The 25,770-nt window shown below is 42.0% G+C and overlaps 1 protein-coding gene across 1 annotated transcript in view; it reads left to right on the top strand.

The window, feature by feature from the left end:
* Nucleotides 1-25,770, top strand: part of ADAM12 (ADAM metallopeptidase domain 12) — a 334,852-nt gene that overhangs the window by 15,748 nt on the left and 293,334 nt on the right. The window lies entirely within an intron of this gene.

Here is a 25,770-nt window from a genome sequence, read left to right as displayed (position 1 = left end):
TCTCAGTCCTTCTTCACCACGTGCCTGGAAGGTAGATACTATGATCACTCTCTTTTCCAGATGCAAAAGCCAAGGTTAGGAAGTTAAACTTGCACAGGGTCACCCAGCTAGTAGGTGGCACAGCTGAGATTGTGCACATGAAGTGCTGGACAACTAGGAAACAATGAAATGGGACATACACTAATAACAGTAATAGCGAGGACGCCAGCAACAAACCTAGCATTCAGCAGGCGCTTGCTAAGCCCTTTCACGAATTCTCTCATTAAAATCTCACGCTAGCCATGGGAGCAGTGTGCCATTATTCTTTCCATTTTGCAGAAGAAGAGGCTAAGGCATAAGAGACCTTGCAATTTGCTTTAGCCCCTGCTGCTTCTACGAGGCTGAGCCTCAACCAGCCTAGACGGTTGATTTCAGGGCCCACATGATGAACCCCTGGGCTACCGTGCAAAGAACCGTGACTTCCCAGTGCCTTTGTATGTTTGGAACCCTCCACAGTGGTCCCATCTTGTGTTGATCTTGGGGCATCGGGTTTGGGGAGAGAACAACTCATCTCTCCAGGAAGGCACTGAGGGAGAGCAGTACTGGAGTCTTGGAGACCTTGGGGACTTTTCCTGTGGGTGGGTCCTGACTTTCAGAGATTGATAGAAAAGTTAGGAAAATTGGGGACCCATTTTTAGGGTCCAACATCTTTGACCTTTTTATTTCTGCGTTAAAGGAACATGTGGACTTCGCTAAAATATGTTTTCTCTGCTGAATAAATTTACTGTTTAATAATTAATATACTGTCCTCTGTTCTCTCTCACAAATAAAATACAGGACACACCCTAATCCCTTTTATCTGTGATGGCTGTAGAAAATATTTAAATTATAAATGCACATACGTGAGTGTATTAGGTGCCTATCAATGTGTAACAAATTACCACAACCTAGTAGTTTAATTTAGGATCTCATAATTTTTTGTGGGTCAGGAATGTGGGCACAGCTTAGCTGTTCACAGGCTGCAGTCCAGGTGTCAGCCAGGGCCAGGCTCTCATCTGAAGGTTGGAGTGGGAACGGATCTGCTTCTAAGTTCACACGATCATTGGCAGAATTCAGTTCCTTGGGAGCTGTTGACTGAGGGTCTCCATTCCTAGCTGGCTGTTGGCTGCAGGCCTCCCTCATTTCCCTGACAAGTGGGTCCCTCCAACAGTGCAGTTGCTTCGTCAAAGCAAGCAAGCTGAGAAGGCAACAGAGAAAATCTGCTAGAAAGACAAAAGTCACAAGTTTTGTAATCTAATCATGGAAGTTTTTGCCACATTCTATTGGTTAGAAACTAGTCACCAGGCCCGCCCCTCCCCAGGGGAGGAGCCCCCTCACAAGGATGTGAATACAGGAGGCAGGAGTCACTGGGAACCATCTTAGCAGTCTGTCTACCACAATGAGTTAATTAGATAATGAGCATTGTTAATATCAGGTATGGCTTTGACAGCTGGAAGCTTCTGTTTGAGAGGTATCGCTTACCCTGTACAGGCATCAGAATTGGTGGCAGCGTCCTATTAGAAAGGCGGTTGTGTGTTTCTGCCTTTTTGTTCCTTAACTGTTCATCTGTTCCATGTCCTTTTTCACTGTAGAGTTCTCTGCCTCTTCCTAACAGTTCTTTCCCCACCTTAAGCGCCAACATTTGGCCTCGCTCCTACTTAGCTTAGACATCACTTCTTCAGGGTCTCACGTTTTTGGTCTTTGCCCCTGACTCTGGTTGAGAAGAGGTCCCCTGTTAAGTGTTCTCAAAGCGCTATTTCTCCATCAGAGTACTTAGCACGTTGTAACCACCTGTTAGTCTTCCTGGAAAGAATTTAAGCTCCATGGTGACAGAGACCACATCCATCTTACTCTCTGTTGTCCCCAGTGCTTAGCACATCACAGCTGCTCAATAAATGTTGGCACCTTCTGTGAAGAGTCTCACTTCATGTGTTGGAAAGAAAAATCTTTCCAACAAATGTGGTTCACTAAAGCTCTACCTTTAACCTTTTTGTCTGTACAGCTTTTCATGTAAATGACTTAGCACATTTGGAAAATCTTTTTATTTTTTTTTAAATTTTTTAAATTTATTTTTTTTAAAGATTGGCATCTGAGCTAACAACTGTTGCCAATCTTTTTTTTTTCCTGCTTTTTCTCCCCCAATTCCCCCCAGTACATAGTTGTATATCTTAGTTGCAGGTCCTTCTAGTTGTGGCATGTGGGATGCTGCCTCACCGTGGACTGATGAGCGGTGCCATGTCCGCACCCAGGATCCGAACCAGCGAAACCCTGGGCCGCTGAAGCAGAGTGTGCCACCTTAACCAATCGGCCACGGGGCCAGCCCCTGGAAAATCTTTTTAAAAAACACCATGTATCCTAATATTTGGTACAGAAAAGAGAGCATCTAAGAGTGATCCAAAAGAAACATCTACAGAGACTACTAGGAAGCTCTGCTTTGAATGTTACTTTTATATTGGGTAGAAAATGTGAGCTGATAATTTAATAAAAATCAGAAGAGGTCCCCACCAATTTTAGCTTGTTCCTGTGATGCCCTGAGAAGTGCACAGGTGGAGGGGGGCGGGTACGAATAAACTGGTGTGCTTTGGGTTTGGGTTTTCCCCAGCTAGTACCCAGTGACCTTGTGAAGATAAGCTTAACCATGTATTCGCTTTTTTCTTTGTATTGCCTCCCCCTTTGTTTTAAACTTTTGAAGTGATTTTGACCCAAATGACTCAAAATTCAATTGGGGGATAAAATGACTTTCTAAAACAGAATTCAACTTCACCGACTACAAAAGCAGCAAAAAAACAAAACCACACAAAACCTCCCATCAGGCTTATTTGCAAATCACAAGTTTACTTTGTTTTCTGTTGATTCCTTCCATTGACCTTGGTCATCCTTTTATTTATGTCCATGTTGGATGACTTCAGTGGCTTTGGGAAAAACATTTTTTTATACAAAAGTTTGAAAACATCAAAGTTTATCGTTGATAAACTCACAATGATTTTGAAAGTACGTTTCTTACGGTTGTGTCCTATTTATTTCTATAATACACTTTTCTCTTGGTGGCTTGCCACTGGTCTTTTGTAGAAATGGCACAAAAACTGAGCCCATATCATGAAATATTGAAGTAGGTTTTCAAAGGAATAGTGAAATTCATGTTGCTGAAGAGTTTTAATATAAATTAGAACCGAGTGGCCTAATTAGGTATAGTCCTGGGAATATGGACTATTTAGATCCACAAATTAGCATGCCCGTTCTTCTCCTTTGTGTGTATGTGTGTTGGAGAGGGAGTTAATTATGAATTCAATTTCTTTAACGGATATAGGACCAAACAGATATTTTCTCATTCTGTATCCGTTCTGGTAGTTTGTGTCTTTGAAAGAACATGTCCGTGTCATCTGAGTTAACAAATTTATTGGCACAAAATTTTTCATATTTTCTTATCATTTTAATACCCGTATTATCTGTAAGGATATCCACCACTTTAATTGCTGAATTTAGTAAATCATGTTTTCTCTCACTTTTTTTCATCTTGCTAAGAATTTAACAGTTTTATCAGTGTTGCAAACAACATTCGTTTGAAAGATTTTCTCCTTTGTTTTCTATTTCAATGATTATTACCTTTTAGTGTTTCTTTCCTTCTGCTTTGTCTTTGATTTGCTTCTTTGAGCTTCTTATGGTGGATCCGTAGATTATAGACATAAAACCTTTCTCCTTTTCCCGTTTAAGCATGTGAAAATATAAATATCTCTGTAAGCACATCTTTAGCTACGTATTACAAATTTTTATAGATGATGTTTTCATTATCGTTCAGCTCAAAATAGTTAAAAATTTCCCTTGTAATTTTACTCTTTGACCTATGGCTTATGTAGAAATACATTGCTTAATTTCCACATTTTTGAGGATTTTAGGGAATACCTTTTTGTTTTTAATTTCTCATTTCACTTTCTTATAATCAGAGAATATATTTTTTGATGTTGATCTTTACATTTGTTGAGACTTGTTTTATACCCCAGCTTATAGTCTATATTGGTGAATATTTCTGTAAGCATTTGAAAGGAATGTATATTCTGCAGGTGTTGGATGCAGTAGTCTTCTGTAAATGGCATAGTTGGTTGATGGTGTTATCAAATCCTCTATAAGCTTATTGATTTTTTTTTCCTACCATTTTATCAGTTACTGGGAAAGTAGTATAACCTTTAATGAGAATTGTCAATTCATTTCTCTTTTCAGTTCTGTCAGCTTTCTTCATGTATTTTGAAACTTTTATTGGGTTTATTCACATCTAGGATTGTCTGCTTGATGATTTGACTCTTTTGACATTGTGAAATTTCCTCTTTATCTCAGGTGGTAAGTCTTGTCTTTAAGTCTGCTTTGGTATTAATGTAGCCACCCCAGCCTTTTATGCTTAGGGTATGTATATGTATACATGGCATATCTTTGTCCATTTGGGAGTTTTTTACTTTCAACCTATGTATTCATGCTTAATGTACATTTCATGTAAACAGTAAGTAGTTGGCCTTGCATTTTAATCCATTCTGAAGATCTCTTCCTTTAAAATGGAAAATTTAATCCAATTACATTTAATCTAATCATTCATATGGGGAGTTAAGTTCATTATCTTGCTGTTTCTTTTATATTTGCTCAATATGTTTTTCTCCCCCTTTTCCTGTTTTCTTTTGGATGGAATAGTTTTAGTATTCCATCTTTTTTTTTTTTAAACATTGATCCTGAGCTAACATCTGTTGCCAATCTTTCTTTTCCTTCTTCTCCCCAAAGCCCCCCAGTACATAGTTGTAGATTCTAGTTGTGAGTGCCTCTGGTTGTGCTGTGTGGGATGCTGCCTCAGTGTGGCCTGATGAGTGGTGCCATGTCTGCGCCTGGGATCTGAACCAGTGAAACCCTGGGCCACGGAAGCGGAGCGTGTGAACTTAACCACACTCAGCCACAGGGCCAGCCCCAGTACTCCATCTTTTTAAGCTATATTTCTTAATTTGATTAGGGTTATTTTGTAGAGGCTGCTCAGAGATTAGAATATTTATCCTTAACATGATACAGTGATCACAGGAATAATAGAAAGGAGCATACATCCTGCTATGAGATCCAGAAAGGCCACGTGAAGTTAGTATGGTACCAGTGTGTTCATCCAGTAGTTTTATGGTTTTATTTTTGTTACATTTAAATCATTGATCCATCTGGTATTTATTTTGATATAAATAATAAGAATAGGAATCCATTTTCTTTTTAGATGGCTGCTCATTGTGACCACTATTTTATTTCAGTTGCTTTAAAATGTTACCTTGATCATATACTAAATTTTCAAACATCTTTGTTTCAATTTCCTCACTTCTGTTCACCTCTATTGATCTATCCAGAGACCAGTATTGCATGCCTAATTATTGCTACTGACATGTCTAATATCTGGTAGATCTAAACCCCTTACACAATTCTTTCAGAATTTTTCTGAATCGTCTCACTTATTCTCCATATAAACTTTATATCTAAAAGAAATCTCAATAAATGTGGACAAGATCGCGTTAAAATTGCTGATAGATTCAGAGAGGAGGAAGCACCTTCTAGAATTTGTTCTGTGCGTTGCAGTTGCCTTCCAGCGGCTATATTCTTTCACGGTCTTCTCACCTGCCTTCTGAAGCCTCTTCATTACTCGCTGGTGGCATTATTGTTGTCAGTTATTGATGATATTCTCTTTGCCAATTTTCTATGTTAAAATATTTTAACTCACGTTTTAAAATTGTTGGGGTTTTAGGAGTCTAATAAACAATGCCACTCTTCCCATCTTAGATTCAGAACTAATAACTTAGGAGGCTGAGTGTTAAAGATCAAACTATGAGTGATTACTGGAAAGCCGATTGGAGAATTTGACTTTTGGTCTGTGGCCAGTGGGTTTGCTGCCACTTCACTCCCACATTTGATAGTCATTTGTCCTGCCAGACAATATCAGATCTTGCCTCCCACGATCACTAGCCTTAACATACGGCAGAGGGCAGACCAGAATGAATGTGCTGTAGATAGATCCAAGAAGAGAGCGAGAACCCAGAGGGACTGAGCCATGATACCCAGTTCTTCCTTCCAGTTTCTTCTATCATATATGTCACTGTTGCTACCCTGGAGGAGTTGGGAGTGGAGGGGGGACTAGGAGTAAGTTCATGCACACACAAACAAGTATAGGGCAGGGGGTCCAGAAGTTGGGGCACGGAGATGCTCTTTAAATTCTTACTAATGCAGTTGAGTTTTTCCCCCAGATATTTATCAATAATTTGTGATTCTTTTTTTTTAAAAAAATTATTAGTTCATATCTTTTGGTCACTTTGTTATTGAGGTATTTGTCTCCTCTTATTGATTTCTTAAGATCTGTTTATATATTATGGCATGACCCTGTTGTGAGTCATAATTTTGGATGAAAAGCATTATCATCCATTTCCTACTAAGCATTTTTTATATTATTTATATTATATTTCTTTTCTTGTCATTATAAATGGGATCTAATTTTCACTTTATTTTAGTAATAGTATTTTCTTGTATTGATTTATATATATACATTCTGGGACTGGCTCCTTTATTAAAATATCTTGCTGGTTTTAGTAGATGTTCGGTTGATTTTCTTCGGTTTCCTAGGTAACTAATCATATCACCTATAAATAATTTCTCTTTTCTAACATTTATTTCTCTGAATTCTTTTTTATTGCTTTCTTGTGGTCTCTCACATGTGAAGAACAGTTTTAAAAACTTGTACAAATAGCAAGAATCTCTCTTATGTTTTGGTCTTTAATGTGAAGGCCCCTAGTGTTTCACCATTGATTATGACGCTGACTGTAGATTTAAGATGCAAGTTTATTATTTTAAAGGAAGAATCTATTTCTAGTTTTCAAATAGAAATTTTTTAAAAGCAGGATTGGATATTGAATTTTATTAACTGCCTTTTAGACACTTACCGAGGCACCATGTCTTTTCTTTTTTCTTTCTCTTTTAATCTTTTAACCTACTGGTATAAATATTCATTGACTTATTGATATAATTATTCACCGATGGCTTTTCCAGTGTCAAAACATCCTTACATTTTTGGGACATATGCAACTCTGTCAAGATGTATCATATTTTTAATATGCTGCTGAATTTAATTTCTTAGTGTTCTCATTAGGATTTTTCCCATCTATATTAAGATGGCAGAGCAGTCTTGTATCAGTTGTTTATTGACACAATCATACTGCTTAATAAACTGGCCCCAAATTCAGTGGCTAAAAATAATAAAACGTTTCTTTAGCTCATGAGTCTGCGAGTCAGGGGTTCACATTGGGCAGTTCTGGTCTCAGTGAGCCTTGCTCAGGTATTTGTGGGTCGGTCCACTGATTATTGACATGGCGCCTGGGCTCTGCTCTGCGTCTTTCCCATCCCCCCAGCAGGCTAGCCCAGGTGCCTTCTCACAGAGAAGGCAGAAGCGCAAGAACAAGCCACCCCTGATGCTCAAGGCCATTTCCAGCCTCTGCTAGGGTGTCACGGGATAACGTTCTGTTGCCACGTCTGGTAGCCAAACCCAGAGTCAAGGTGTAGGGAACAGCCTCCCCCTCTTGAGAGAAGGGGCTGCAAAAGCAAATCCCAACCCCAGAGCAGGGGGTTCACTGGGGCTCAGACAGAGGCGGGGTGAAGTGTTAGGGTCTTTCTAGCAACCAACCATAATTCTCAAGTTCCCTTTGTTCTGTCTTTGTGTGTGTGTGTTTTGGGACAGTAAAAATAATATGAGAATAATCTGTCTTTTGGGGCTTTAAAACTTCCCTTTAACATAATCTGGGCCCAGCATCTCTATGGGACATAAATCTCTTACAGATTTTTCAACTGCTTGCATGGTCGTTGGTTTTACTATTTCTTACTGAGCCAATTTTGATAACATTATTTCCTGGAAAATCTTTTATTTTATCCCCGTTTTCAGATTTATTAGTGGAAAGAATGTGTAAAACTTGATTGTAATTTAAATTTGTACCTATAATTATACCCATTTCTCTTTATTTATAATCGTCTTTCTCCTTGTTTGGACTTCGCAGAGTTTTGGCTGTGTATTTGGTCTGTCTGGAGAATTAAGTGTTGGACTTATTCATCAACTCTATTGCTTTCATTTATGGCTTCTAATTTAGTCATTTCTGCTTTTATTTCTTTACTCCTTCCTCTTAATTTTTGTTGTTGGTTTTTTTTTCTAGTTTATTGCTTGGTTCATTTATATTCATATTCTTGATCATAAAATCATTTAAAACTATTTATTTGCCATTAGTAAACTTTTGGCTCCTTCTCATAATTGGATGTGTAGTATTCTTTACACAGAATGCAAGACATGTTACATGTTAAAATATTTCCTTTTCCTGTGGAGAATTGTTGTTTGAAGATTGATGTAAGCTCTCTTGTGGGACAGATTTTCTGGAAACTACTGTGAATTCCAAGACTGACGCTAGTTTTAATATAAGTAAGTGAAAACTTCCATCTCCTTATTTTGCAAGTACTCCAAAGTAAAATGAGTATAGATTTAGAACTTCATCGATTGAATCTCTTTTTTGAGTGTTCCGTTTTCCAAGAAAATTTCTGAGCCGTAGTTCCTGGGCATCCTGCCATGGTCAAGTCCACAGCAGTCACTTTGCAGTGAATGCGGTAGAAGACTTCGATGGTCGTGAATGCTTTTTCTCCCCAAAGACAACCCCCACAGAGCTTTCTTTTGGGATAGCCAGCCAGTTTGTTCCCAGCATTAAACATGATTTTTTTCCATTAAAACCCTACTTTAAAAAAATGATGAAAATTTTAGTTAAATTTCAATGTCATGGGTAATTGCCAGTAAGGTATATAGAATATGAAGAATTGTGGGATTTTAGAGATACATCAGAACCTAGAAACTCAGTCCTGTGGCCACCACTCTCTTCACCATTCCCTCCATACATGTCCGTTGACCTCCTGCTCCGTGACGGACACCATGTGAGTCACTTCTGAATCCTCCCTCGCCCTGCTGCCTGAACGTAGGATCGTTAGTCACTTGATAGCCAAGGCTTGCGAGGAGCCAATTGCAATAAACAAACCAGCATTATTGTGGAACACATTCTGGGATGTTCAGTTTAATAAAAATGACCCATGGAACCTCAATACTCCATTCTTGAAACCCCACAAAGCCAGAGTGACAACTCATGAATCTGTCATTTTTCAAATGAGGAAGGGAAGGCTGCAAAGGTTAGATGACCTGTCCAAAGAGAGATACCAAACTAGTGTGGGGCAGCATTTTATGGATGCAGAGATGTGGCACCAATGGAAAATAAGTAAATAATGCAAGTATCTTTCCCTTTTAAAATTTTATTAGTGTAAAAATTATTTGAAATGTGTCATCTCAAATGGGCTAACTTCCTTTGGGATAGCATCTAGGCCTGTGGAATTTGCTCCAAACACACTTCCCCTGGCCAGGGCTGAGACGTGGTCCTGTAGGCTGCTGAAGGAGCACTATCCCTGGGGAATGTTTCCCTAATGGAAGCCTACGGTTGGCCGTTTGTGCCAGAGCAGTCTATGGGTTACAGAAGGCAGTTTGTCCTTGTTTTGGGGGACTCGGAGGGTTCATTATGAAATCTTCCAAAACGTATATGAACAGGGCCAGGCTAGACCTGGATTCCATTAGCTCGTCTACTCACAAGCAGTAGTTAGCATTAGAAGAGTCATAAACCTATTTATTTAGCTACCAGAGGCCCTCACAGAACACAGCTCTTTAATAAACAGGTTGAGATACCCTGAAAACTACATGGAAACAATGACATACTAATGTAACCACAGTGTCTGCCTTGTTTTATCATCGCCTGCCTACTGACACATGTTGCCGTCTCAGTCCTGAATGCTGTTGTGCATCCTCCCTTCTGTGCCTGTTAACCCCTGTCCCTCGGGATGTCTCCCGACTACCGTCCCCTCACCTCTATCCTGGTTCCTCTCTCCAGGTTGTGGTAGGTATTCTCCCTGGGTGCTTCGCTATCTTGGTCTAACACCATTGCCTCCACCACTTACGCTGTGAGATCTTTCAGAGCTGGGCTTCTGACCTTTGACCTTTGACCCCAGGGGCCTGCACCATACCAGATGCTCATTAGAGGCTGGCAGGTTAAGTAATGACCTCATGGTGTTATGAGCTCGTTGATATCAGAGTTCATGTCTCTACATCTCCTCTCATAAAGGGTTACATCCATTTGAGGTTGGGAAGTGGTTGGTAATGCCCGTTGAATCTGTGGGCTGTGTTTGGTAGGTAGGAGATGCTCAAATGTCGCGTGGATGGAAGGGTGGATGTGCTGGAGCGTAAAGAGAAGCCACTTTGATTGTAATCATCGAATAGGGACATGGGAATCACCAAATAGGGACACGCCCACAGCAAGAGCAGCCTTTGTGGTTCTATTTTAGGGTGTGTCAGGGACTGTGGGTTCGAAGGCCAGGGGCTCAGACCAGACGACCTGCCCTGAATCCCCCATGGGAACTTGTTATGAAGGCAGATTCATACCTCCCCTGGTATCCGCCTGAGCCAGGATCCCATCTCTGCTGTGGGGTAGGGCCTGCTTATTAATCAAGCTCCGTAAGTCAGTCAGCACATAGCTCTGTGCCCCAGCTGTGGTCTAAGCAGTCCCTGCACTGCCCAGTTTCCCACTTTGGTGTTGAGAACTTCATGACTTTTTGATGTGTGTTTATCACCTGGGCTGTTATTTACTCAAATAACATTTTTTCTTAATTTATCCCAAATTTTCCTTTAAGTCAATATACACATTTTACTTACATTTATTTAAGAAGGAAATTGTACTTCCATGTTATAAATAGAAGGCCAGTATCACTTGTCATAAATACTGTAAATATCAATCAAGGAAAACAAATCAATGCTATCAAGTTCCAGCCAGACAGTAGAGCCCGCTGGTGTTCCTGAACCAGAGACTTGCTCCCTTCATGAAAAAGGGCACTTAGCCAATGGCTAGGGAGGTTGCAGGCATTTATTATACCAAATAGACTTTGTCCTAACTGAAAGACTGGGAACTGAGAAGGAGTCACTTGTGCCCCCTTGACCTAATGTTACGCCTAGAGCATCTCACACTCAGCCCCCTGGGAGGGTCCGACCCTCTGAGGGGCACTGATGCCTATTGCGTCCTGAGAGACTGGGGGCCTGAGTTCCTTCAGTGAAGATCCCAGAACGACTTGGTGACCCTTGATCTAAAGCAGAGCAGAGAGCCCAGGCACAGTGAGGAAGGGGGCTCCGGAGCCCTCCAGTGAGCTGTAGGTGCTTTTAACAGTCCACCCCGGGGTGTCAGTCTAAAGGCCGGGTGAGGGCTACATGCTGGAATCAGGGCATCTGTAGGGACATCTGAAGCCAACTTGAGCCCTTGGGGCCCAGTGCCCCTCATTGGAGGTGAGGAGGCTGGGAAAGCAGTGCACAGATGGAGGCGTTGTCTCATTAATGAGGAGGTTGGTGTTTTCTTCCTGGACCCTGGACCCCAACCATCAACCAGGGTGCATTTTCATACATGTCACTTGACAGTTCCAGACCTCATCCCGCTCTATCACATCCATTCAACATGTTTATTTAGCATGTGGCAGGTCCAAGGTGCTGTGCTGGGGTTGGGGCCTCAGAGAAGACACCATTCCTCTCTCAAGGAGCCAGCTCCCAGGTGGCCAGTGATGACCACATGCCATGACTCAAGGCTCTACATCAGGAGGAACTCACACAGTCCTCAGAGAGCCCAGGATGGTGTTGCTCCTGGCAGAAGGCTCTGGGCAGCTCTGGGTGGGACAAGGATCTGTTGTACCTCGAGCATGCAGGGTGACCTCCAATGAGGCAGAGAACCAGCCTCATAAAACTGGAGAGCCCACTGATTTGGGTGGGCCCGGCAGAGGGCAGAGTTGGCAGGAGCTGGTCACAACCAGGCCACATCTGGCGAGGTCCACATGGCTGCAGGAAATCTGAAGCTGGAGAGGAAAGCCAGGGGACAGAAGTGTGAAGAGTCGGGGGGTCCAGGTTGCCTGGTGCCAGCTTTGTGCTCAGGGAATGGGGTCTGGACCTCAGGGCGTGAGGGGCGTGTCCTTATGTGCCTCCCTGCCACAGCCCAGCTTCTCTTGAAAGCCTGTCCCTTGCCAGTCTTCCAAGCCTCAGTTTGTCTAACTTAAGCAATTGATTTGGACATCCTGGGGATACAAGGATGGGGGGGTCCCAGACAGATTGGAGGCCAGTGTGAACAGGAAAGTGTGGAGGGTTAAAGGAAAGAGGGCGGTGGGGATTGGCTGACAGTTCAGGTCACAGTGACTCTGGGTCTGAAGTGACCATGGCAAGGTGAAGCCCCTGGCTTTGAACCTCTGCCACCTGCCAGACCTGTGAACTCGAGCAAGGCATTTGGCTTCCCCAAGGCCCACTCCCACCCACCCCATACCCACTCCCATCCCTGGTAGAATGGGGCACGTAAAACCTACCGCAGCCTTTTGGGGTTGGGTGAGATAATGTGGAAAGTGCTTTGTAAACTGTAAAGTACCTGACAATTGGGAGACGGCTGGTACAAGACTGCCGTTTACGACACACACCCTCATACGTAGAGGCCACTGTACAGAGTTCTCCAAGAAATGAGCAAAGTCAGGCTCTGGGGCAGGGGCTTCCTAAAACACTGGTGATGATGTGGGGCACAGTGAGTCTAGCGTGGTGAAACACAGCAGGCAGCTGTCACTGTCCTTGGTCGGAATTCCTGTCCTCTCTCTCCCGGTCACTTTCTCAAAGCCTGCCCTCTAGAGCTCTAGAGAACTGGGCTGACTCTGTCTATTTGTGTGTGTGTGTGTGTGTGTTTTCAGGAAGAGAGTTTCTCTCCATGTGATTCTGATTTACACTGACGCTATCAAGTATCAAAAAATATAAATTGTATTATTTCCACAGAAAATCAATGTGACAATTTCTTTGTTCTCCACCCAGCCCTTCTCATGAAAAGTAATCTTGAGGACACACTGGAAAAGTTAGTAGAGTTACAATGTGCGCCAGCATGTGGACCTTGCTTGCCTTCTTTTAGTTGTTTCGATTTTTCGATTTTTCTTGGGATCAAAAGGGTACTGAAATATTTACAAGAATATCGTTGGCCAGCCGGTGGCAAATATTGTCTGCTCTCTAACGGACTGAAGCTGGGTCTACATGCAACCAGATGGTTGAGGGAAAAATGAAAAAGATGGAAAAAAGGGAATTTTGCACATATGTAGCTTTTTGACACTGAAAACAAAATACATATCTTTCAATAATTTTTGGGTTTCATCTAGAAATTTCTCTCATGGGGAAACCCACTTGGAAGAATAGGCTAGTATACCTGCACATGCTTGCATACAGAAAAAGGCTCTGCTAACTTGTTCTACTTTTGATAGCAGAAGTGAACATATTATTTAGTGTATGTATTATTGTGGAACTGATGCTCAAACGATCTTCCTAAATGAAGACATATCCAGAACTTTTAAAGTTTATTAAAATATGCGTTATCACCCTTGATAATTTCATTCTCAAGTTGGAGCTTTAGAGAGGAGCTTCCTCTTTGTATCAGAAATTATGCAAATGTTTGGCTGACAGTGGGTGTACTTGGATTCTTGTCCCTCGTCTTATGGCAATTGCACACTGGAACAGGCATCTCCGGGCAGCGGCCCCTTCATAAACTTAGCTTTCTTTAACATATTTAAAAAGCAAATAATTTTGGTACTGTGGTCTGCTGCAGACATCATTTGTAGTTCAGCCAGGATATCATTTGAGAACTGCAAAGCTCTCTAGGTCTTACATCCGTATAGAAACCATGTGTTAGAAAGATAGAAATTCGGTTTTGAAATATTTGCTAGACTGCATTTGGCTTTCAATCCGTGCCAAACATGTGCTTCAGTGACAGCTGGAGTCATGTGGACCCTTGAATGAAGCTCTTTATTGTGTGTAGACTGTCTTCCAGCAGTTGGGTTCAACAAGCTGCGAGCTGAGGAGGATTCAGTTACTTAAGAGGTGTGTTCTCCATTGAGCTTAAAATCTCCTTTCCCCTTTCAAAATCTGTCACTAGGTTATTTGGTCTCAAATTCTGTGCCATAGAAAATATTGTCATACACTCTGAATTGATTGAAAATAATTACATTTCAGCCATTCTCATGTTAACTTTAAATTTTGAAACTAGAACATGTTCCTAAGAATTGATTGAATTTTTTTGGCTTTGTGAGCCAGAGAACTATTCAAGGAAGCCTGTATCTAGGGCTGCCAGATAAAACAGAGGACTCTCAGTTCAACCTGAATTTCAAATAAACATTGAATAATTTTTTTTAGTATAAGTACATCCCCAATATTGCATGGGACATAATTATACTAAAAAATCGTTTGTTGTTTTTCTGAAATTCAGATTTAACTGGAAGTCCTGTTTTTGTTTGCTACATCTGGAAACTCCACATAGATCCCAATATATTGTTTGCTGTCATAAACAGTGACTATCAAAGAAAATTCCTCAGTGGTGAAGGTTTTGTGAGTTTGAAAGTCCATGTGGGACAGCGATGGAGGAAATCTCAGTCCAGCCCTCCTATAGAATAAAACCAAATGTTCTATTAGAATAAAGTCTGAAAGCAGACCAATAGGTCACATCTGTTGCACTTCTGATTGGACCAGGTCAATACCTTTTTCTCCTCACATACATCCGTTTCCTCTTCTTGTTGTTTATTCATGTTGTGTAGGCAGACCTGAGGTCTAAGTCTAAGAAGCTGCCTGCCTGCCCCTTTCCTCCACAGACCCCCTTCCCCTACATGTGAGGCCCAAATCCTACCTGGTCCAAGCCTGTATAATTGGCACCCCTTTTGTGAAGACTTCCTGGAGCATCTCAACTGCAATCAGTCTTCTAGCTCAACTCTGATTGCTCTTAAAGGTGCCTATCCTGTAAATCTTCTTTACTAGACTCTATGCTCTCTGAGGGCAGAATCAAGTCCAATTTAAGGAAAGAACACACAGCATGGAAGCTCCCTGGTAATCGGCACTCAGAAAAGGTTTCTTTCCTTCTTCCCTCAGTAATGGCTCCTTCTCACTGAGCACTACTGTGAACCAGATGCTGAGCCAGAGGCTTCCTTCCCCCAAGTCATTTCCTTTCATTTTCTCTGCTTGCTCTCATTGAGAAGGGTTCTCCGTACTTCATTGTACAGTCATGCACCGCATAACGACGTTCTGGTCTATGATGGACCACATATACGATGGCGGCCCCAAAAGACTGGCACCGTGTAGTCTAGGTGTGCAGTAGGCTGTACCATCTAGGTTTGTGTCAGTACACTCTATGATGTCCTCACAACGACAAAATTGCCTAATGACACATTTCTCAGAATGTCCCCTCATCAGTGACACATGACCGTATACATTGAAAAGGTCCCAGCTTTGGTGAAAGGCAGAGCTTGAACCTGTCCTAGTTGTGCGTGGAACCCTGAAAGGCTGTGGCTGTTGTCCTACACCACCTGCACCCCACTTCTGAACGGCAGAAGGGGAATCGATCCGCTCTTCGGGGAGGATTCTGGGTGACTCAGGAGTTGTTGATTTGTTTGAGAAATAAGTGTGTTTAATATTCTTAACATGTATAAATAAATTAGAACAATTTATGCCAATTAAAAATGGGTGATAGATATGAGCAAATCATCCCCAAATTAAGAAATGGAAATAACTGATGAAAGTATGGAAGAGTTCAACTTCAGTGACAAAGGCACATTAAAACAACAAAGAAATGTGACTTTTTTCTTTAGAAATGGTCAAATATTTTTTATAGGGCTTTTTCTTTATAGTGACTGGCTACTGAGTTGTCAACCTGCCAGGGCCTGGTGGTTGCTGAAGGAACAGGAAACAGTCCCCTTTCAAGTCTGGGAAATAGTAGGAGGGAGCCCCGCCCACTCCCCCACACCGCCCCCCCCCCACCCCACCCCTCAGATTCATTAGCACAGGCAGGCCATGCAAAGTTGCCCTCCTCTCCTTGATTCAACCATGTGGAACTGTGTGACCAGAAGCTGAAAGAGGAAAAGATGGGAGAAGCTCCCTGGATTGACAACAGCCCTCTCACAACTGCGGCACTTGGATGACATATCAGTGCTAATTTTACAGAGAATTGAAAATCCATTTAGAAAATTAATGCATCATTAGTGTGAATTTTCAACCAGGGCAATGACATTCAGCCCACAAATATACTTGCTCTGCTAAGATGCCTGCCGACCAGTGTGGGACTGGCTAGTTCTGTGCTCTGTAGGAATGGATCAGAATAAAGTTGGGTATTATTGGAACAAAATTGTTTAAAAGTTCCTAAACTGAACAGTTTACTGTTTTGGCTTTATCTGTGTAAGATGAAGCAAGGATTTAAAGACAAGTAAGCAGATTGTTCAGTTTCAAAAACAGAGACCAAAAGTATTTCTAATCAAAATGATTAAAAGTGCTCCTAGGGGCCAACCTGGTGGTGTAGTGGTTAAGTCTGCATGCTCCACTTTGGTGGTCCAGGGTTCAAGGGTTCAGATCTCAGGCACAGACTTACACAATGCTCATCAAGCTGTGCTGTGGTGGTGTCCCACATATTAAGAAAAAGAGGAAGATTGGCAACAGATGTTAGCTCAGGGCCAGTCTTCCTTACCAAAAAAAAAAAAAAAGTGCTCCTAGGTCATTCTGTAAACCTAAATAAATATTTATCAAATTGCATAGAATTAAAACTCCTCTGAACTCAGGGCTCTTATCCTATGTTACAATAGTTTTGGTTATCCTGCTTGACTATTTAAATTAGGATTTCCCATGTAGGTCCCCAAAATTTAATGAGCGAGTCAACAACTGGAAAATTAAAAGTTGTAAAAATTATTATCAGCCCTGACCTCCAGAGAACCCCATGTTCCCCTCGGTCATTGGGACTCAGGCAGCCATCCCTAACTTAGCAGCCCCCATCCTCATTGTCCTTCAAGTCCCACCTTGAAGCCAAAACTCCCTTTCTGGCCCTGTTCCCACCGCCATTCTGCCTAAGTCGCAGGAGTTCCTACAACTGAGTGTCCAGCAGGCGGAGAAGGGGGGAAGGGAACATTCCCGCGCTCGGGCCATGGGGCGTAGCATATGCCCCTTGTGTTGCATTTTGGAATTCTGAATATGTTTTCTCATAAACACACATGGGGTTTTAGGTCAAAAAACTATTACCTGAGTTAAAATTCAAAGAGCATTTTTCTCGTGAAGAAAATGAAGTGTCCTAAATGGTGGTATGAGTCGTCTACGTTATGAGCTAATAAGCATTGGAGAACTCACCGGGTCTATAGAAAACACATTCCAGTTCAGGTTTTCAGCCTGCGCTCCCTCACACTTGGTGCACAGCCCCATTCTCACTGGGATGTCACGCTCCCTTGGTTAGCATGGCAGGTACACACTCTTGAGTCGAGAAGGAAATAGCAGGCTTCCATGATGACAATTTCTATTATGGTCCCTTCGTTTTCTGTTCTGATCTTAATTTGGCTTCTCAAGGAAGATTCCTGCTGGGAAGATAATGAGCAAAGTGCCTTAGATGAGGATTCTGGCTGACTTGCCAGTTCTTTCTCATTAAAAATAAGTACATTGGAATTCTGGCTTATAAATAAGGCTCCTGTGGGTTTGGTTCTGTGCATTGACCTGCAAAGGACCAGGCATTGCTGGGTGAGCTAAAAAATCCATCAGCTGTCAGAACCTCCAGGATGAGAACCAAGCTCTCGCCCCCTCCCCCATGTCCTTATGATCACAAATTTGTTCGCTAATAATTCATTTGTCTCCACATGAGGATATTGCAGTGAATTTGACAGACAAGGTCCCTAACTCTTGGCATTTTAGGTTGGGGGCACGGGGTGGTGGCGACAGAGAAAAGAATAAATAAAACAAGTTCAGGCACTGATAAATGTTATGAAAAGACCAGAATAGCGTGATGGGCCAGAGAGAAAGTTGGGTGGGAGGAAGGGTGTTTAGCTAGGGCAGCCTCTCTGACGTGGTGGCATTTGAGCTGAGATATGAATAATGAGATTGGGGGGCAGGCAAAGGTTTGAGAGTGGAGTCTTCTAAGCAGAGGGATCAGGAAGTGCAAAGAACGTGAGGTAGGACATAGCTGGGCATGTCAAGGGGTCAGAAGGGTGGGCTGTGTGGTCACAGCAGAGGGAGCAAGATGGAGCTCTCAGGGGATGAGGTTCCAGAACTTGTAGGACTCAGGAAGGAATCTGAATTGTAATCCAGTTGTTTCCTATCCAGAGTGATTGTTTATTGATCATGGAGTGTGACAGGAGCACAGATCCTAGAACTTGGCTGTATGGGTTGGCCTCCTGGCTTCGTGGTTTGTTTGACTGTGGGCAAGTTGCTTAACTTCTCTGTGCCTCAGTTTCCTCATCTATTACATGGGGGTAAATATCATAGGGTTGTGGCGAGGTTTGCACAAGTTAAACTGATAAAGGATAGATTGGGGCTTGGTGCATGGCAGTTGTTCAATTAGTGTTCATCACTGGTATCTGTTAGTGCTTATTGATTGTGTAATCTATGCTCAACATTGCATTTTTGCCCTATGAATAGTTCTCATCTACCCATTCTTCTCCAGCCTTCTTACACTCTGTCCTCAGACAGAGAATGTTTCCAATATGAATGATTTACTCTGCTTAAAAACTCTAGAATGCCTTCCCATTGCACTCAGATAAAAATCCAGATTCTGCCTTGGAAGGCCTACCATGATCAGGGCCTTGTCTACCCCTGTGCTTTTGCTCACTCCCTCTGTCCCATCACTCACTGCAGTTTAGCCATACTGACTGTCTTTCTGTCCCTAGGACCAGCTAAATTCTCTACTGCCTTCACTCATTTACGTTTATGTTCTCTGGGTGGAAAACCCTGCTACTGATTTTTGCTCTTACTAAATGTCCCTCTCCTTTAAAACTGGAAGAGGGTGAACCTGCAGATGATGAGGCTATCTAGGATTTGGTTAAGTAGGAGAGTTTTTAGAAAACAAGAGAGAGCAAAAACACAGCACAAAACACTATATCGGAGTTGACTCTTGGCGATAAAAAGGACTGTGTCGAAAAAGTCACCCAGCCACTTGACTTCAGACATGGTGAATGGTGATGGCATTGGCAAGACACATATGATGGAAAATGTTTTGTTTCCTGACTGGGGGATGGAGTGAAAGCTTTGATTTTTAAACATGCTGAATTTGAGATGATAATGGTGACAAGACACTGCAATTAAAGTGTTGAGGAGATATTATAGTGCAAACTGTGCTTGGGTGAATTGGCCAGATGGAAAAATATTGATTTGGGCAACATGAGCTTAAAAATGATTGCGTTCTCTGGGGGACGGTAAGAGTAGGGAGGGAAGATGGCCAAGAGCTGAGACTTGGGGGACGTTCAAGTGCCCCAAGGAGAGAAAGAGGCTGGGGAAAGGCAAGACCTAGTCAGAGAAGTGGAAGAAAACCATAATCGTCAAGTGCTGCTAAATTGGATGTATATTTCAGTAGAAGGTGGCCAACGATGACGAATGGTACAGTGAAGATGTTGGAGAGTACCCGAGATGGAACTAGGTCTTTCGTGGAGATGCAGAATGACTGCTCTTTCATTGTTGTTTAATTCCATTCAATAAGTTTACAATAGTGGATGGAATAAGCTAGTTTCCATTCTTGTCCTTTGGCTGGTAACTTCCAAAAATTGCTCTTGGAGTATATAATTGGTTCCATTTTTCCCTTACATCATTTCTTGCAAAGTAAACTTTGGAAAATTCTGACCTACCTCCTATCCCCCCCAGAAAGTATTACAAATGAATTCCTGTAGCATGTCTTTGTCCCTGCTACAAAGGACAAAGTGAATGAATGTATTTGACATGCAAAGGGCTTGGGTTTTGCCATTAATTCTGCCATTTGTTATTGGGCAACTTTAGGAATAACTCATATACCTCAATAGTTCAGTCTCATTTGTAAAATGGGACTGGCATTAGCTTCCACTGACCAGCAAAGGGGTATAAAAATATAAGTTAATGTTGTAAATGACTTTGCTCCCCACAGATGGGAGACCTATGGGCGTGCAAAGTTATTTTTCTGTGTAGTAGAGATAAGTTGTGCTTGGGGTATGAATCTATTGGAAACATTTATGGGAAGCTAGAACCAGCTTTCTTTGATTGCTGAAATGACATATAAAACATCTTTTCAAAATTGTCATTGTTCCATAGCACTTGATTGCTTGTATTTCCAAATATGCCCTGTCCTCTAGCGTGCCCAGGGCTGCAGATCTGTGATGCCAAAAGAGCTTTTTAGTAAGAAAGCAAAACGTTCAGTCAGTTGGCTCCTCATCATGAGTCCAAATGATTGATTATTTTAAATTTATTTTTATTTATCATAATTTGCTTTTTATTACTTTTATGATGAATAAAAGTAATATGTACTGATTATAGAAAAATCAGAGATACATACAAACAATGAAATCATAGCCCAACACTCAGAAAAAGCCTGCAAGAGCGTTTTGGTGTATTTCTTTCCAAAGACTGATTTTAAAAAGAAACAAACATAAAACTGAGCCAAATGACATCCATGTCCACTTCACATCCATGATCTTACTTGGTTCTCTTGCCAGTCCTCTGGAGTGGAATGGTCTCTAGCCTTGCTGGACCCATAAAGGATCTGAGTGTCAAGGAGCACAAGAAACTTGCCCAAGACCATCCATAGGTGGCTTGTGATGGGTAACTCAAACCACTATGGCTGCCTCGCTTACTCTGGACTGCGTCTTGATAATTTAGCCTGCCAGTGTGGATAGCTACACTCTCAGGCTCTGAGAGAATCTGGTTCTATTTCAAGATCCTTTTATCAAAGTATTTACGTGATTGTCACTTGGTGTCACCTTCCTAAATGAACTTTTAAAAATTTTGAGGTTTTTACCGCAACTTGTTTCCATGTTCTTGAGAGCGCTCTGGGGTGCTTAGAGCAGCCTTTCAGTTGCTTAAGGTTCAGCTACCTTCACAGACCTCTGCCTTTTTATACTCCAGGAAACTCTGTGAATTAATTACTTCGTGCTTTTCACTTGACTGCAGTTACTGCATCTTTTCCTCCATCTAGACAAATAGTGATGTTAAAAAAGAAGTGAGGGGTGAACGCTTCAATTTGCTGGTATTTGGAACCTTCAGTGATAAACAGCCATCTCTGAGCCTTTTGATGCTGAATTGCTCCAGAATGTCATTATTCTTGCAAGATTTAGATTAAATTAAAAAAATGATTATTAATAGACTTTATTTTAAAGGAGAGTTTTCGATTTATAGGAAAATTGAGAAGCTAGGACAGATGGTTCCCATCTACCCCACATCCAGTCTCCCCTATTATTAACATCCTACAGGAGTACGTATTGTACATTTACTACCCAGGAAGCAATATTGACATAGTATTTTTAACTAAAGATTATACGTTAACCCCTTTCCCTACTTTTTACCTAATGTCCTCTCTCTCATACTCAGTCTCATTGAGGATCCCACGTTACATTTAGTCCTTGTGTCTCCTTAGGTTCGTCTTGGCTATGACAGCTTCTCAGACTGTCCTTGCTGTTGATGACATTGACAGTTTCGGGGATTGCTGGTCAGGTATACATATTGTAGGATGTACCTCTATTGGCATTTGTCTCAAGATTAGACTGAGGTTATGGCTTTTGGCGAGTAGGAGCTCAGAGGTTAAGTGTCACTTTCATCATCCCCTGTGAAGGGTACATATCAACAACATGACTTAGCACTGTTGCCATTCACCTTGATTGTCTGGCTGAAGCAGTATTTCTCAGGTTTTTCCACTAAAAAAACTACTCTTTTCAGATTAACTTTTACCGTGGTTCTTTTGAGCATCTCTGAGCTATGTCGTTTAAAAATCACATCCCTAATTTCTACCCAGGGAGTCTGCAGATGAGATGGAAGAGTGGCATTGTTATTTGCTTAAGACCTTAGCTATGAATCTGAACCAAGGAAATAATATATTTGCCTTCAAGAGAGCATTGTTACCATACTTCCCTGGAATAAGGAGCTGCTCAGTCAGTGCTATAAGATTTTCTTTAGCTTGTGGATATTTGGGGCTAAGGAAAATACTTTATGAGTTTCAAAGGCCTTGTCTTCTGATTCTTTTGCAGCTCATGATGGCTGCCTCAACTTCTTTTTCCCCCAGCTAGATTGTCAAAAGAATATTTATATTAATCCTACTTTTGGTGCCCCAAGTTGATTCTCTTCTCTTAGGTTCATGCAGGTGTTGATAATGATTTCTCTTTAAAGCCAGAGCTCCAGGTATAATGTTTGAGTTTTATCTTGACTAGTAATCTCATCAGAGTTTGTTTTCCCCAGTTGCTGATTGGGTGGTTTGAGTGGATAAACCCCGGCATTTTCTATGATAAGTACGTAGTTGTTATTTTCACACCAGTTGTGTGGTGTGGTTAAACAAATACTGCCTAGAAATATGGAAACTTGGATTCTGATATCCCAAAATGACTTCATGCATTAACTTTTTGAAAGTCTTTTGACTGCGTTGACTTATTTGAGCTTCCTTAACCCAGGGAGAATCATGAGGGGAGAGAATGTGTTCCCATTTTGTAGAGGGCAGAACCTCAGAAACAGACTTTGACTGAGGCAATAAGTCAAAGAGGAGTCAGGACAAGGGCCAGGTCTTGTGGCTCCAAGGTGTTCATTGTTCACTATCTCAGAGCCCTTAGTGGTCCTCAGGGTGGTCTGGACCTCCCTTGGTAAGCTGGGCAATGGAGGCTTGGCTGGAGCAGGGGTGGGGCAGGATGTATATGGCATCCAAGCCCTGGGTGTCTCACATGGGGACATCTAGGTCACTTTTGGAGTGTCTTCATTGCTGGCTTTCCCAAGACCTTAAAAGCCATTGCTGAAAGAGTCTTGCCGGAGGATCTGGCCTGTAACTTCCCTCTTGACCAGCCATAATCAGATCTGAAGATGACAAACTCAGATAAGGAGATGGGCAGGATAGGCACACACACATCCAGGGGGAAGGCAGAGCTGATTGTTACAGAAGATGATTATGTTAGAAACCAAAATGTCTAATACGCTCCTTTCCACTATGAAACTGAACAAACTGGTCATTTTATCAAAATGGCAAGCAGTGTATCGGGTTACCCGACAGCAAAGAAGCCAGAAGTTCCTCCCCAATATCCGCTATTCACATTTTTTATTTAGGCAATTGAATTTTGTTGATGTCTAAATATTATGAAAAACAAAATGTATGCAAACTGTACATTTTAGAAGGTCATATTTTTTCCTCAGTATCTAGGGCTTGAATGGACGCATCATCCAAGACGTGCTTTTATGGTTTGTCAACAAGATCACTCCATAAAATTCATTCTGATATCTCACAGCTGTGTATAATTTATTCTGTCTATCCATGCAGCACAAATAAAATTTTTATTTGCATCATCTAAAAAGAAATACCAGTGTATAAATACATAAGCAAAGCTCATAAGAAACAGTCTTCTAACTACAGATACTGCTGGGGAGATATTGTTCAGCCAATTAAAAAGTTGAGAGATGGCTTCATTACCCTGTACACAGATAATAAATACTGCACTCAGCAAATAGTGCAGTTACTCAATTTCTTAAAAAGGTTGCACAACTTTCTACAAGTGCTGGCACAGTCTGCCTCTAAATTCTCCTTGGAATAGTTAGAAATACAGTCATTTAGAGAAAGAAAATTTAGCCAAAAAGGACTTCTTTTAGATTAAGATGCTGGAATATGTAGGTGAAAAGGGAAATGTTCAGTGGTTGGAATATTTTGCCTGCAGGAGAGTAAATAACTGTCTTTCTCTGTTACTAAGAGTCTTGGGGGGAAAAGGTCCAGAGGACTAAGAATGTTCTTTATATTTGGCTTGTGCAGCTTCAGCCTGGTTATCAAACAGGAGACCCCACAAAGGCCTGCCCCATTTCCCTACGATCAAGGGTGTGGACTTGCTCTCCTGGTTCCTCTGCTGGCGGAGGCATGCTAATGATCAACCAGGAGACCCTGAACTTCATGGGGCCATCTCCTTTCTTCTAAGACATACAGCTTCCCAAACAAGTCCTATTAAATGCAAAGACTTTTTCTCCAAGTATCTGAGGGCTGGGTGAAAATCTTCTAGGCCTTGAGTATCATGGCTGGAATACCCATGGAAACCATCCTGTTCTCCCCGCTGCAGCTGGGTGGTGGGTGATACAGGACTCCAGATTTGGATTTGACAAGCCCTTGGACAATTGGAGTTGTGACTAACCACTCAATTTAACAATTCACTTGTGTTGGAAACTTAACTGACAGAACTGCCAGGAGTAGTTCATAATCAAATGGGTTTGTTTATATAGAGGAAATTTTAAAATGCTTGCAATCACTTTCTTAACAGTTTTACCTGACTTTTCAAAAGATTAGAATAAAGGTCATTTAACTGTTGGCACGTGGCATGGTTTTCATTGGTTGAAGGGAAAGTTCAGATGGATCTCCAGTTTTCACTCCAAAATTGCTGGTATTTTGAAGCCTTTATAATCCAATGCAAATAACACACCAGCTCCCCTTTTAAGATAAGTTCAGTTAGTTGCACCCTGTCATCTGGCTCTGCAGGAGCTCTGTAACTGAATCAGAACTCACTTTGTTTTGATAAATTCCAACATGGGAATTTCACTGAGGATCCTGAGCCAGAGACCTGCGTCTTGGCAAAGCATAGAGAATGACGTCGATGAAACCAGCTGAGTCTTCTGAGGTGAAGCTGTATTTAAGAGATGAGGATCCCAGCAGTGTAGACAGAAGAAGCTGGTTCCATGTGGCATTAGGACGAACTGGCCTGAAGCAGAAAGAATGGGCTTTTTGAATGTAAGTCCTCAGGTCTAGAGCACCTAAAGAGAACCTGTCACAAGGCCTACAGTTAGGAAGTAGTTGAGTGAGTGAGCGAGCAAACAGCTAATGCATGGTAGAGATGCTGCTGATGCCGGGGTATGCCTTACTCCAAAGCCCCTGCTTGTAGTGATGCTGTACTACCTTGGGGCACACTGAGGGCATGAAAGCAAGCCACTGGATGAGGTTCATGTATTTAAGATCTCCACGCTTCCCTGGCTGCCCCATCTGTAGCCAGGAGGAGGACTTCTGATGTCTTCCACTCAGCCCATTCTTTCCACCTCCATCCAGCCCTTCACCAGTGTCCACAGATGTCACCACCTGGAGCCAGCCTCCTCTGCTTGCACAGCTGGAACCCTCGTCTCCTGAATAGGAGTTCATCCCTGAAGACTCTGCTTATGCCAGCTCTGAGCACCACCCTCCTCCCTGCTCACCTGGCTCATGGTCCTTTCTCTCCCTCGCTCCTCCCCAGGTGGCCGAGTGGCCCAGCTCACCCCTCTGCCACTGGCTGTTCCCTTGGCCCTTAACAACTGAGAGTTTTAAATGCTTTGTGACCAGCTTGAGAATTTTCCAGAAAGGTTGTGTCAGACAGTTAATACTCAAGCAGTAATCCTTTTGTAACCTGAATATAACTGCAGACTTCCACACTGAGAATGATAAAATGGTGTGGATTTAAAAGTATTTGGGGAACTGTAAAATGTCTAGGATTAAAATTTCAATACCATTTGTGCTCAATAAATGTGAACTCTTTAGTAACTTAAAACTGTGCTATTATGAGTCAGGTCTGAAAATTATGAGTCCTGGTCGAAGAAATGGGAATAACATGTGAGAGAATCTGCTCCCATCCTTTACCTTGAGGGATATACTGTGGTTGCACCAAATAGCAGGAGCGTGACCTCATAGGAGAGCAAGCCCAGAGAAATTACTGTATTTG

The sequence above is a fragment of the Equus quagga genome, chromosome 2 (genome assembly GCF_021613505.1).
Source record: "Equus quagga isolate Etosha38 chromosome 2, UCLA_HA_Equagga_1.0, whole genome shotgun sequence".
Taxonomy (NCBI): Eukaryota; Metazoa; Chordata; class Mammalia; order Perissodactyla; family Equidae; genus Equus; species Equus quagga.
This window is presented reverse-complemented; position numbering and strand designations above follow the sequence as displayed.